At 44.1% G+C, this 14,658-nt stretch overlaps 1 long non-coding RNA gene across 1 annotated transcript; it reads right to left on the bottom strand.

The window, feature by feature from the left end:
* Positions 1-4,213: 4,213 nt before the first annotated feature.
* On the bottom strand, positions 4,214-14,522 carry LOC123874074. The gene is made up of 4 exons (XR_006797825.1): positions 14,351-14,522; positions 13,890-13,919; positions 4,818-4,979; positions 4,214-4,420 (listed from the first exon to the last, which is right to left on the bottom strand). It is a non-coding gene; the product is annotated as an uncharacterized LOC123874074 (long non-coding RNA).
* Between the last annotated feature and the right edge of the window lie 136 nt (positions 14,523-14,658).

The following is a 14,658-nucleotide window of genomic DNA, read 5'->3' as shown; positions in this document are numbered from 1 at the left end:
GCGGTTTGGAGGTCGTCCCCGCTTGCTGATACGCGGTCTCCACTCCAGAACACGTCTGCCCCAGCGGTCGGTACTACGACATGGCCTACCCACTGCAACTTCAGCTGACTAATTCGTTGACCTATGTTGGTTACTTTGGTACGGATTTCCTCGTTACGTAGGTACTTTGCTCCTCAAAGAGACATCTAACATATCCCGCTCCATAGCACGCTGATCGACTTTGTACTTGTGGACAAGGCCAACTGTCAGTGTCCACATTTCAGCGCCATACGTCATCACAGGTAAGACATCTTTAGGCTTTGACAACCCTGCTACGTAATAGGGAAATGCATTCTCATTTAATTTAGTAAACAACCAGGTGCATCCTCACCGCACGGTTTATCAGTGTCACAGCTGAATGGAACTAAACGGTTTCAAGACATCGCGTCCTCTCTTCTAATCAGATTAGTGTCGCTGCAGCTCTACACTGTACAGCTATCTTATACTTATTAAGGTCGTTGCCCACTTACACGACCCAGCTGCAACACAGCTCCTGCATAACACCACCTGTAGGTATACTCGTAGCTAGTAGACAACTCGCTGCCCCCGCGCCTGCAGCTAGCCGCCCTCTAGTACGGCGAGCGGATGACGGCGGCCGGCCTCTCTCCAACCGCGCACGTACGCCGACCGTTAGCACGCTTCAAGCGGACAGACGCTGCGCTCACAGCGTACGGGCCGCTGTCTTGAAGTACGCTGTACGCAAGATGTCAACTAATAACTGAGGGGCAAGGTTGCCGCAAACTCGCTTACCGCGCGCTGTCTGCTATTTTGTGTTGTTATTGTAAAGTGCATCTTTGAATGCTCATACTTTGGTTGGGTGGGTGCGGAGTCGTGTAAGTCGGCTACGACCTTTACTGTGTAGTTTGTAGTGTAACCACGGTTTTTAAATTATAAGATACGAGACATTTAAACTTTATCAAAATCATCATCATCATTATGATCAACTCGTCGCCGGCTCACTAAATACATCGATGCCTATACTTTAGACGGGTCATTCCGGATAATAAAAAAATTGTGGGCTGCAACCTAGCTGCAACTTGCTTTTGCTTTGCTTATATATCTTGATTGGCAAGTGTCGTACCTACTAATTATGACATAAGTACAAGATTTTTGTTCGAAAATAATTATTCTTTAATAGCCCAATAACAATCTAAGGTTCGAAAATATGACCCATCTAGTGCATAGGCAATATATGCATAGAGGTCATTGACTGTTCTATCTATCATTTTTTCTCCTAAATCCATTGTTTAGAGTAAACTCTAAACTTTAGCACCTAAGCACCTACCTTTTTCATGCGTTATGAACTTAAGTTACGTAGCTTCCTAAAAATACAACAATTCATTTCCATTTTATTTAGTTTGTACAGTTTTATTTTTGCAATTCACCGCTAGATGTCACTATTCAATTCATCCAAGTTTTAGCATGACGCTATGAAGACTCGGGCGAACTGAATGACCTGTAACCTGTTGTATGAAATTTTTTCAATGCAGCCTGGGAGCTACCGTCCCATCACGCTGCTGTCGACGATCTCGAAAGTCTTCGAGAAGTTGCTGTTGCTGCACATCACGCCTCATATTCAGCCACGCGACGAACAGTTCTGCTTCCGTACCGAACACTCCACCACGCTCCAAGTCTCGAGGGTACTGCACCATCTCGCTGCCGCCATGAACAAGCGAGAGCGGTGCATTGCAGTATTCCTCGACATGGAGAAGGCGTTCGATCGCGTCTGGCACACCGGGCTCATCTACAAGCTGTCCACGTCTACTATTCCTCGTCGAGTAGTCAAGACTGTGGCCACCTTTTTGCAAGACAGACGTTTTCAAGTGGCGGTTGAAGACGCCCTGTCCACGGAGCGCCCCATCCGAGCCGGTGTGCCTCAGGGAAGCTGCCTGTCGCCCGTCTGCTATGGCAGATACACGGACGACATCCCAGTGGTCGGCGACGCCATGCTGGCGTTGTACGCCGACGACGCTGCATTCATAACAAAGTCGATCAAAGGACCGCACGCGGCGATCAAAATGCAGCGTGCACTGGATGCACTTCCCGCTTGGCTGAATGACTGGAGGCTGAAGGTCAACGTGGCGAAGACTCAGGCGGTATCCTTCGGGCGGACTGCCCCGCCGCCTCGGGTATCGCTCTTAGGAGAGACCATCGAGTGGACGCCCTCGGCTAAATACCTGGGGGTGACCATCGATAGGGGACTCAAGATGCGATCCCACGTGAAGAACGTGGTCACGCAGACGCGCGCCGCACGGGCTCTCTTGCGCCCAGTGCTGGCGTCCCACCTGCATCTCCGTACGAGGCTGTGCGTCTACAAGACGTACGTCCGCACGCGACTCACTTACGCGGCCCCAGCTTGGTACGCGCTACTAAGCGAAACGGACCGCAAGTCGCTGCGGGCGCAGCAGTCGCTAGCGCTCCGCACCATCGCCGGAGCTCCACGCTTCGTACGGAACGCGGTCATCTCCAGGGACCTGCGCATGGAGAGCCTCGACGACCACGTTCGCCGCCTGAGCACCTCGATGTTCGCGCGCGCTGATGGAGCGCAAGCCCAGCACCTGCGGGGCATCGCGCCATACCATCGGCGTCCGCCGGACAAGTTAGGTCTGCCACGTGACCTGACTACCTGAAAAGACACCACTGCTTCCCCGCCGCTGGCTGACGGGCGCTCGCCGAAACATCGCCGGCGGGCTCGACCTCGCCGAGCCGCGGGCGTTAGCCTCACGGACATCCCACGCCGCCGCAGTAACCGATCGCTCGCGAACATCCGCGGGCTCGATCGCACTGCCGTGCGGCCACTACCGGACATGACAATCCGGAATTGACACCCAGACCAGTGGTCCAACCCCGTGCCCCGCCCGCAGTCGCAGGCGGCGTAGCCACCACTGAAGAGGGCCATCGCCCTGAACAGTCACCCCGGGACCCGAAAGGGTCCGCGTGGACGACCTCGAGAGAGGAAATTATTATATTCAAAACAAGACTAGAATTTATTTTTGGAAGTGGACGTCGGACGGTGCCTCCGAGATCGGCCCACGCCCCACTTTGAACATGGTCACGTAAGATGTTAATGACGATATGAAACGTCACGACTGATCGTGAAGACAAAGTCAATGAGACCGCATCCAATAGGATAGGAACAGTTAGCTTCTAGATACGATTATCGTTGTCGAAAATGAGTCGCAGGGCGCCGCTGGATTTAGCCGATGCAAGAGCGTGGCGTGTGTCCTACAGTGGACACACGCCACGTGTGTGGACCTATGTCTAACCGTGGACATATACCGGTTGACAATAATGATGATGATCAATTCCATTAATAAAATCAAAACTTGGTCACCCTCTAAAGACCATGAAGCAAAATTAGTTGTAAGCAAAATGCAGATTCAGTGTCGGATCTCTTTGTTCGGACGTAACAGTTTAAAAGTTCGTTTTCTTATCCCATCCCGGTACTCATTATCGAGGGAGGGATTATTAGAGGGAGCGTTAATTATACTTACAGAAATAATACCTTAGTTCCTCACGTTAATTTCATTTGTTTCTTATGTTAAACTACCTAGGTATCCTTTCGATTGGAATACCTTATAGTGCGCAACCGGGGTGGGTACGCCCCGCACACCCGCACAGCCTCCGCACCGCTGCGGGTGAGTGCGGGTGACTGGGGCGCCCTTCGCCTCATACCCCGATTGCCATCTCAATCCGTCACGTACGACCCAGATGCGACGAAGTCTCCATTGAACGTCTAGTAGTGCAAGGAAGAGTAGATAGAGGGTACCAGAGCACATATTAGTAGATCGTCCATGAGATGGACAGAGCAAGTGAGGACTGCAGTGACGACCACGACGAAGCGGATGGGTCTGTCAAGAGCGTAACGACTAACTACTGAGAACAAAAGATGATCTATTCCTCTCTCCACCTAATCCCTCTCTGCGTCGTATCTATATACTAATAAATAAAACTGAGTGTCTGTCTGTAATTTCGTGAGGAAAGCTGCATGCCTGAGAATTCATCACAATGTTCTCAAAGCGCAAAGGTGTGTGAAATCTGCCAATCCGCACTGATCCATCGCGGCGTGGCAGACTATGGCCTAAGCGCTCTCAGTACTGGACCAGCAATGGATACTTAAGTACTTACTACGTTTTCAGCTACAATAGAGTTAAGTAATTACGAGGCATCATTTAAAAAAAGGTTTACTGTCGATTTTTTCTTCCATTTTCTTTTTCATAGCCAAAAGTTTTTGGAATCTCGTAATTAGATACTCTGGCGGATTTTTCGCCTGACCGCGCTTGAACGACCCTGGGCCGTATTCCACGCTGGCGTGAGTGGCCTTTCTACTTCTATACATAGGTTTATAGTGGATGACCAGAACCAAAGTATTTAATTCGCCCTGAAACAAAATAAATTAAGTAGTGGGGCCAATAGTAATTCACTCTGCCAATTTACCTAGTGTAGCACAAAATCTGAAAACCAAAGCAATAATCTAAATCTAGTCATATTTAATACTAGATGACCCCCGCGAATTCATCCACGTGGATTTAGTTTTTTAAAAATCTTGTGGGAACTCTTTGATTTTCCGGGATAAAAATTAGCCTACGTGTTAATCCAAATTTCAGCCAAATCCGTCCAATATTCTTTACGTAAAAGAGTAACAAAAACACACACACACAAACACACACACGCACAGACATACCCACACATACACACACATATAAACTTTCGTGTTTATTATTGATTTATTTACTCACTATTGCAACTGCAACTGTTATATATATTATTATATATACCTTAAAATTATAGAAATAGTATAAACTGTTATTTCCAAGCAGTATAATTGTTCGTCTCCCCGAGGACAGCCACCGGGGACTGTGTTTTGCGAGAGATATTCTCTCGGATGCAATGAATATTATGAATATTACAAGGAATTTCATAATAAACACCACTGTTATCTGGAAGAAAACAGTAATATATAACAAGTGTAAATTAAAAATTTATAACACCCCCGGCAAGTGAAGGTTTTAGTAACTAAAAAAGAGCTGATAACTTTCAAACGGCTGAACCGATCTTCTTGGATTATAGCTAAGAACACTCTCGATCAAGCCACCTTTTAAATTAAAAAAACTAAATTAAAATCGGTTCATTCGTTTGGGAGCCACGATGCCACAGGGCACAGATAGATAGGTACACAGATACACTTAACACCCCTCTTTTTGGGTCTGGGGTTAAAAGTAATTTTCCATATGAACGCCCGTGCTGAATTTATCTTGCCTTATCTTGCCAATGTAGATCGGTAGCAAGAAATAGTTTTAACTTTTAAAACAAAATGCAGATCCAGCACGGGATCTCTTTGTTCAAACTGAATGCTTTCAAAAATTCATTATCTTATATCAGTCCTTTCGACGTTATCCTCCGTAATGAGACTTCTAGATTAAATAAGAAAGGATAGTTTGTATAAATTGCTATGAAACTTGAGATTAAATCTAGTCTTTGTTCACGGTAAAAGAACACGAATAACTACTTAGAAAGTTTAAAAGCTAAGGCCACTACCCCCGACCCTTCTTACATGCGAACTGACGTAATCATTGATGTCGAAACGACCCCTTTTAAGGACGTCTTTGCAAAATGAATAGGTATCAAAATTGCACTACTACATAAGTACACTGCCCACACGCACACAGCTGCGTCAAAATGAGTGAATCGACTTGATTTTGATACTTTTATATTTTTATTTTATTTTATATTTGGTCATCTATTTTTTTTTAACAGTTTTTTTTTTAAATATGTATCTTGACAATAATACAGTAAGTAGAACAGTGCCTACAGACTAAGGGTCTGATGATGAAATATTTCACCATGACTTCTTGGCAATGAACAACATTTCCATGCTTATGAAATTATGAGCTCCTACTATGACTAAAATAATCTGAGAAGGATAGCATTACATTACCTCCCGACTTGATGAAATTGCATACTTTGGAACCTACTACTGGAACTCAGAGACGAATAGAGCTAGGTGTTTCGAGTTTGGGCTCATTTTCTTAGTCATGATGAGATCTTACCTCCGGATTTGTGGAGTGACCTGATGGTATACCTCGGAAGTCACTATTGGAACTCGGAGACGAATAGAGCTAGGTGTTTCGAGTTTGGGCTCATTTTCTTAGTCATGATGAGATCTTACCTCCGGATTTGTGGAGTGACCTGATGGTATACCTCGGAAGTCACTATTGGAACTCGGAGACGAATAGAGCTAGGTGTTTCGAGTTTGGGCTCATTTTCTTAGTCATGATGAGATCTTACCTCCGGATTTGTGGAGTGACCTGATGGTATACCTCGAAAGTCACTATTGGAACTCGGAGACGAATAGAGCTAGGTGTTTCGAGTTTGGGCTCATTTTCTTAGTCATGATGAGATCTTACCTCCGGATTTGTGGAGTGACCTGATGGTATACCTCGGAAGTCACTATTGGAACTCGGAGACGAATAGAGCTAGGTGTTTCGAGTTTGGGCTCATTTTCTTAGTCATGATGAGATCTTACCTCCGGATTTGTGGAGTGACCTGATGGTATACTTTGGAAGTCACTATTGGAACTCGGAGACGAATAGAGCTAGGTGTTTCGAGTTTGGACTCATTTTCTTAGTCATGATGAGATCTTACCTCCGGATTTGTGGAGTGACCTGATGGTATCCTCGGAAGTCACTATTGGAACTCGGAGACGAATAGAGCTAGGTGTTTCGAGTTTGGGCTCATTTTCTTAGTCATGAAGAGATCTTACCTCCGGATTTGTGGAGTGACCTGATGGTACACCTCGGAAGTCACTATTGGAACTCGGAGACGAATAGAGCTAGGTGTTTCGAGCTTGGGCTCATTTTCTTAGTCATGATGAGATCTTACCTCCGGATTTGTGGAGTGACCTGATGGTATACTTTGGAAGTCACTATTGGAACTCGAAGACGAATAGAGCTAGGTGTTTCGAGTTTGGACTCATTTTCTTAGTCATGATGAGATCTTACCTCCGGATTTGTGGAGTGACCTGATGGTATCATCGAAAGTCACTATTGGAACTCGGAGACGAATAGAGCTAGGTGTTTCGAGTTTGGGCTCATTTTCTTAGTCATGACGAGATCTTACCTCCGGATTTGTGGAGTGACCTGATGGTATACCTCGGAAGTCACTATTGGAACTCGGAGACGAATAGAGCTAGGTGTTTCGAGTTTGGGCTCATTTTCTTAGTTATGATGAGATCTTACCTCCGGATTTGTGGAGTGACCTGATGGTATACCTCGGAAGTCACTATTGGAACTCGGAGACGAATAGAGCTAGGTGTTTCGAGTTTGGGCTCATTTTCTTAGTCATGATGAGATCTTACCTCCGGATTTGTGGAGTGACCTGATGGTATACCTCGGAAGTCACTATTGGAACTCGGAGACGAATAGAGCTAGGTGTTTCGAGTTTGGGCTCATTTTCTTAGTCATGATGAGATCTTACCTCCGGATTTGTGGAGTGACCTGATGGTATACCTCGAAAGTCACTATTGGAACTCGGAGACGAATAGAGCTAGGTGTTTCGAGTTTGGGCTCATTTTCTTAGTCATGATGAGATCTTACCTCCGGATTTGTGGAGTGACCTGATGGTATACCTCGGAAGTCACTATTGGAACTCGGAGACGAATAGAGCTAGGTGTTTCGAGTTTGGGCTCATTTTCTTAGTCATGATGAGATCTTACCTCCGGATTTGTGGAGTGACCTGATGGTATACTTTGGAAGTCACTATTGGAACTCGGAGACGAATAGAGCTAGGTGTTTCGAGTTTGGACTCATTTTCTTAGTCATGATGAGATCTTACCTCCGGATTTGTGGAGTGACCTGATGGTATCCTCGGAAGTCACTATTGGAACTCGGAGACGAATAGAGCTAGGTGTTTCGAGTTTGGGCTCATTTTCTTAGTCATGAAGAGATCTTACCTCCGGATTGGTGGAGTGACCTGATGGTACACCTCGGAAGTCACTATTGGAACTCGGAGACGAATAGAGCTAGGTGTTTCGAGCTTGGGCTCATTTTCTTAGTCATGATGAGATCTTACCTCCGGATTTGTGGAGTGACCTGATGGTATCATCGAAAGTCACTATTGGAACTCGGAGACGAATAGAGCTAGGTGTTTCGAGTTTGGGCTCATTTTCTTAGTCATGACGAGATCTTACCTCCGGATTTGTGGAGTGACCTGATGGTATACCTCGGAAGTCACTATTGGAACTCGGAGACGAATAGAGCTAGGTGTTTCGAGTTTGGGCTCATTTTCTTAGTCATGACGAGATCTTACCTCCGGATTTGTGGAGTGACCTGATGGTATACCTCGGAAGTCACTATTGGAACTCGGAGACGAATAGAGCTAGGTGTTTCGAGTTTGGGCTCATTTTCTTAGTTATGATGAGATCTTACCTCCGGATTTGTGGAGTGACCTGATGGTATACCTCGGAAGTCACTATTGGAACTCGGAGACGAATAGAGCTAGGTGTTTCGAGTTTGGGCTCATTTTCTTAGTCATGAAGAGATCTTACCTCCGGATTGGTGGAGTGACCTGATGGTACACCTCGGAAGTCACTATTGGAACTCGAAGACGAATAGAGCTAGGTGTTTCGAGTTTGGACTCATTTTCTTAGTCATGATGAGATCTTACCTCCGGATTTGTGGAGTGACCTGATGGTATCATCGAAAGTCACTATTGGAACTCGGAGACGAATAGAGCTAGGTGTTTCGAGTTTGGGCTCATTTTCTTAGTCATGACGAGATCTTACCTCCGGATTTGTGGAGTGACCTGATGGTATACCTCGGAAGTCACTATTGGAACTCGGAGACGAATAGAGCTAGGTGTTTCGAGTTTGGGCTCATTTTCTTAGTTATGATGAGATCTTACCTCCGGATTTGTGGAGTGACCTGATGGTATACCTCGGAAGTCACTATTGGAACTCGGAGACGAATAGAGCTAGGTGTTTCGAGTTTGGGCTCATTTTCTTAGTCATGATGAGATCTTACCTCCGGATTTGTGGAGTGACCTGATGGTATACCTCGAAAGTCACTATTGGAACTCGGAGACGAATAGAGCTAGGTGTTTCGAGTTTGGGCTCGTTTTGTTAGTTATGACGAGATTATACCTTGAAACTTGTTGGAGTGCTCTGAAGGTATACTTCAAAAGCCACTATTGGACTTTCGAGTCGAGTAGAGTTAGATGTTATGAGTTTGAGCTCGTTTTGTAAGTTCCAATAGTGACTTCCGAGGTATACCATCAGGTCACTCCACAAATCCGGAGGTAAGATCTCATCATGACTAAGAAAATGAGCCCGAACTCGAAACAGCTAGCTTTATTCGTCTCCGAGTTCCAATAGTGACATCCGAGGTATACCATCAGGTCACTTCACGAATCCGGAGGTAACATCTCATCATGACTAAGAAAATGAGCCCAAACTCGAAACACCTAGCTCTATTCGTCTCCGAGTTCCAATAGTGACTTCCGAGGTATACCATCAGGTCACTCCACAAATCCGGAGGTAAGATCTCATCATGACTAAGAAAATGAGCCCAAACTCGAAACATCTAGCTCTATTCGTCTCCGAGTTCCAAAAGTGACTTCCGAGGTATACCATCAGGTCACTCCACAAATCCGGAGGTAAGATCTCATCATTACTAAGAAAATGAGCCCAAACTCGAAACACCTAGCTCTATTAGTCTCCGAGTTCCAATAGTGACTTCCGAGGTATACCATCAGGTCACTCCACAAATCCGGAGGTAAGATCTCATCATTACTAAGAAAATGAGCCCAAACTCGAAACACCTAGCTCTATTCGTCTCCGAGTTCCAATAGTGACTTCCGAGGTATACCATCAGGTCACTCCACAAATCCGGAGGTAAGACCTCATCATGACTAAGAAAATGAGCCCAAACTCGAAACACCTAGCTCTATTCGTCTCCGAGTTCCAATAGTGACTTCCGAGGTATACCATCAGGTCATTCCACAAATCCGGAGGTAAGATCTCATCATTACTAAGAAAATGAGCCCAAACTCGAAACACCTAGCTCTATTCGTCTCCGAGTTCCAATAGTGACTTCCGAGGTATACCATCAGGTCACTCCACAAATCCGGAGGTAAGATCTCATCATGACTAAGAAAATGAGCCCAAACTCGAAACACCTAGCTCTATTCGTCTCCGAGTTCCAATAGTGACTTCCGAGGTATACCATCAGGTCACTCCACAAATCCGGAGGTAAGATCTCATTATTACTAAGAAAATGAGCCCAAACTCGAAACACCTAGCTCTATTCGTCTCCGAGTTCCAATAGTGACTTCCGAGGTATACCATCAGGTCACTCCACAAATCCGGAGGTAAGATCTCATCATGACTAAGAAAATGAGCCCAAACTCGAAACACCTAGCTCTATTCGTCTCCGAGTTCCAATAGTGACTTTCGAGGTATACCATCAGGTCACTCCACAAATCCGGAGGTAAGATCTCATCATGACTAAGAAAATGAGCCCAAACTCGAAACACCTAGCTCTATTCGTCTCCGAGTTCCAATAGTGACTTCCGAGGTATACCATCAGGTCACTCCACAAATCCGGAGGTAAGATCTCATCATTACTAAGAAAATGAGCCCAAACTCTAAACACCTAGCTCTATTCGTCTCCGAGTTCCAATAGTGACTTCCGAGGTATACCATCAGGTCACTCCACAAATCCGGAGGTAAGATCTCATCATGACTAAGAAAATGAGCCCAAACTCGAAACACCTAGCTCTATTCGTCTCCGAGTTCCAATAGTGACTTCCGAGGTATACCATCAGGTCACTCCACAAATCCGGAGGTAAGATCTCATCCTGACTAAGAAAATGAGCCCAAACTCGAAACACCTAGCTCTATTCGTCTCCGAGTTCCAATAGTGACTTCCGAGGTATACCATCAGGTCACTCCACAAATCCGGAGGTAAGATCTCATCATTACTAAGAAAATGAGCCCAAACTCGAAACACCTAGCTCTATTCGTCTCCGAGTTCCAATAGTGACTTCCGAGGTATACCATCAGGTCACTCCACAAATCCGGAGGTAAGATCTCATCATGACTAAGAAAATGAGCCCAAACTCGAAACACCTAGCTCTATTCGTCTCCGAGTTCCAATAGTGACTTTCGAGGTATACCATCAGGTCACTCCACAAATCCGGAGGTAAGATCTCATCATGACTAAGAAAATGAGCCCAAACTCGAAACACCTAGCTCTATTCGTCTCCGAGTTCCAATAGTGACTTCCGAGGTATACCATCAGGTCACTCCACAAATCCGGAGGTAAGACCTCATCATGTCTAAGAAAATGAGCCCAAACTCGAAACACCTAGCTCTATTCGTCTCCGAGTTCCAATAGTGACTTCCGAGGTATACCATCAGGTCACTCCACAAATCCGGAGGTAAGATCTCATCATGACTAAGAAAATGAGCCCAAACTCGAAACACCTAGCTCTATTCGTCTCCGAGTTCCAATAGTGACTTTCGAGGTATACCATCAGGTCACTCCACAAATCCGGAGGTAAGATCTCGTCATGACTAAGAAAACGAGCCCAAACTGGACACATCTAGTTCTTCTAGTCTTCAAGTTCCTGTCGCAGCCTTCGAAGTTCACTATCAGATCACTATCATGCTCAAGAAAAAAATCCAGCTAACGATAAAATGTGATAATAGGTACATAATATTATCATTATTATCTTACCTTGCCAAAATATCAGCACAATCACGGAATAAGTACCTATAAATATCAGTTAGGGTTTTGTCGAACTATTTTGTGTTCGTACAGCGATCTTTTCCACATCAAAAAATTATAGCAACCGACGCAGAGACCACCCACGAAGGCGGCTGGCCGCTGACTGATATAATTTTGAAATCATACCATTGCCTGCCCAATATCAAAATAACCCTTAGTGCACTGTATTAAGGTTTGCGGTTGAAGCAAAATACGTGAAAAATTTATACACGATGTTTTTATTTATTTTTATAATACTATTAATATAATAATCTCACATTTTGAGGTACACATTATGTGCTAACGGAAAATATTTATTAGAAGAATAAAATCCGTACGTAAACTGAGAAAAATGTACCTAAACTTGACCCTAAATCGTTAATTCTGCGTGGAAGAGGTGAAGGAAAATCGTTCTTATAGTATCAAAATTAATGATTTTATCAAAAAATTACTCGATCTCTGGAGATAAAGGACCAATCTATTTTTAGCAATCTGTAGTTCCAATTTACTTAGTATATTTTAGCCACAAAGCGTACCGAAAATCTATACAAGTGTGCAAATACGTCCTTAATTACTGTAACTACTACCGGAACACTGGCCTGTCAGCACACGATTTGTGTAAACCTCCCTCCCTAGCAAACAATTTTATCTCATTAAATATTTTCTCCAAAAATAGTTTTAATAGCTCTGCTCTAAAAATCACGTGCGAGCGAAGTGTAAAGCACATTTCTAAACAAGTGTAAATTAAAAATTTATAACACCCCCGACAAAGTACCTATTTGAGATTTCTAAAACATAATTTTCAAATAAATAATAATGCAACGTTCATCTTGACAGATTCAGTCATTCGTCAATAATTGACATAATATTATGAACCTAACGGTCTGTTACAAAGTTACAAGAAAACTAGAAAAGAGCTGATAATTTTTAAACGGCTGAACCAATTTTCTTGGATTATAGCTAAGAACACTCTCGATCAAGCCACCTTTCAAATAAAAAAAAACTAAAATAAAATCGGTTCATTCGTTTAGGCGCTACGATGCCACAGACAGATACACAGATACACACGTCAAACTTATAACACCCCTCTTTTTGGGTCGGGGGTTAAAAAAAGTCCTACAATTACCTACTCAATTACTACGGCACGCTAGTTTCTCTGTATAATATTAGAGACTTGATAATACGTCAAGCTCCCCGGGCGCGTAGACGTTACTTATGAAGACATTAATGTATAGCACTCTATGGAACGAAATGCAACAAGCGCAAGCGCCTGCCGCGCACCCTTTCGTACCAATACACCATATATTTTTTACAAGGAGCCAAAAGCTTAATCTGCTATAATCCGCTAAACCAGACAAATCTGTAAGGTGCGACATGCAGCATGCGATAATCTGCAAGCAAATTAAGCATTTTGGTTCATGGACTTCCGCAAATAACGCCTGCTTCTATACAATATACCTACAACTACATACATTTTGTCTTCACAAGGTCCCGTCTGTGCACGGGGCGCTTGTTATATCCCCTATGTCCCCTCACCCACCTCTCCTATAGCGTAGTCCCTTATGGAAAAAAATCAAAAATATTCGCACTTACTTTTCAGCTATGTAAATCATATTATTTTGTGGAAGCTGACTTTATTTGCTCTTTCAACATTTGTTCAGTCGAATTTCTGAGCTTATTTTAAAACCAATATGCGGAGAAATGCACTCCCTATCGGCAGACGAGCGTTATCAAATATTTGTGATAGAATACTCGTAGATACCAGGGGTCTAGACCCACTGGAGCCTTTAATATCCTGTTGCATTTCTAAAGCGCAGGGAAATATGCATAGCGGAATTATTGGAAATTGATAAAATATGCACCTACCTAGCATGTTCCCTACTTCACTATTTCATTCATCTTAACATACCTAAATGTCTTCAATTTCAACTCATCGTCATTCCACTTATGAGCACGGTTTTTCATTCAAATAAGAAGAGCATAGCCGTGCCGCCAAGCGATGCCGCGTAGAAACCGATCAGGGGTACGGGTTTAATGAAACTGCCATAGTTACCCGCTTTCATCTTAGATTTAATCATCACTTACCACCAGGTGAGGTCGCAGTAAAGAGCTAACCTGTAATGGAATAAAAAAAGCTTAGCTGTGTGAGATAGATGCGCGACTCGACCTAAGCGCATCCAATAATAAGTTCGTGATTTCGCATCCAGTATCTATACCTTTCTTTTTTGGAGTAAATAAGTAGGCATCTTCCTCATTCTTCACTCCTTCCTCATTCTTCACGCAAATTATGAGATTTAACGAATTTTTGCTTCCACGATGGCACAAAGCTACAACACATTACACCACCATTCGTAGCTCCCATTCGTAGCTCCCATCTGTAGCCTCCCATGGCACGCATTCCTCCATTTAAAAAACATAACTTCATTGAACCCTGTTTAAACCAATGCCTAGCTATGTGGAGCGATGAAAATGGTCGGGGATGTTACACACGCCTCTAATAACGTAGCATTAGCACGTCTCTAGTGGAAAAGAAGCCTAACACTTACGAAAAATAAAAGCCGTCTTTCGAAATGGTTATGAACTACGGTTTACGGTAAAAACACGTAAGTACTATTACAGCGATAAGATGCGATCTTGAATCTACATTTGAGAGGCATTTTCCGTTACCTCTCACGTGTATATAGCGTACAAAATCAATTGCCTTTCCGCAAGGGTAACCACGCGATTGCTATAAATGTTTAGATACTAATATTCTGACGTGACAACGTCTTATAATTCGATAGAGCCGGCTGCACGCACGAAAAAACATGACTCATGCGGCGTTACCTCGCTCTGAGGCGTTCCATGTAAGGCT

The sequence above is a fragment of the Maniola jurtina genome, chromosome 17 (genome assembly GCF_905333055.1).
Source record: "Maniola jurtina chromosome 17, ilManJurt1.1, whole genome shotgun sequence".
NCBI lineage: Eukaryota > Metazoa > Arthropoda > Insecta > Lepidoptera > Nymphalidae > Maniola > Maniola jurtina.
The sequence above is the reverse complement of the archived record's forward strand: the minus strand, read 5'-3'. Positions and strand labels throughout refer to the sequence as shown.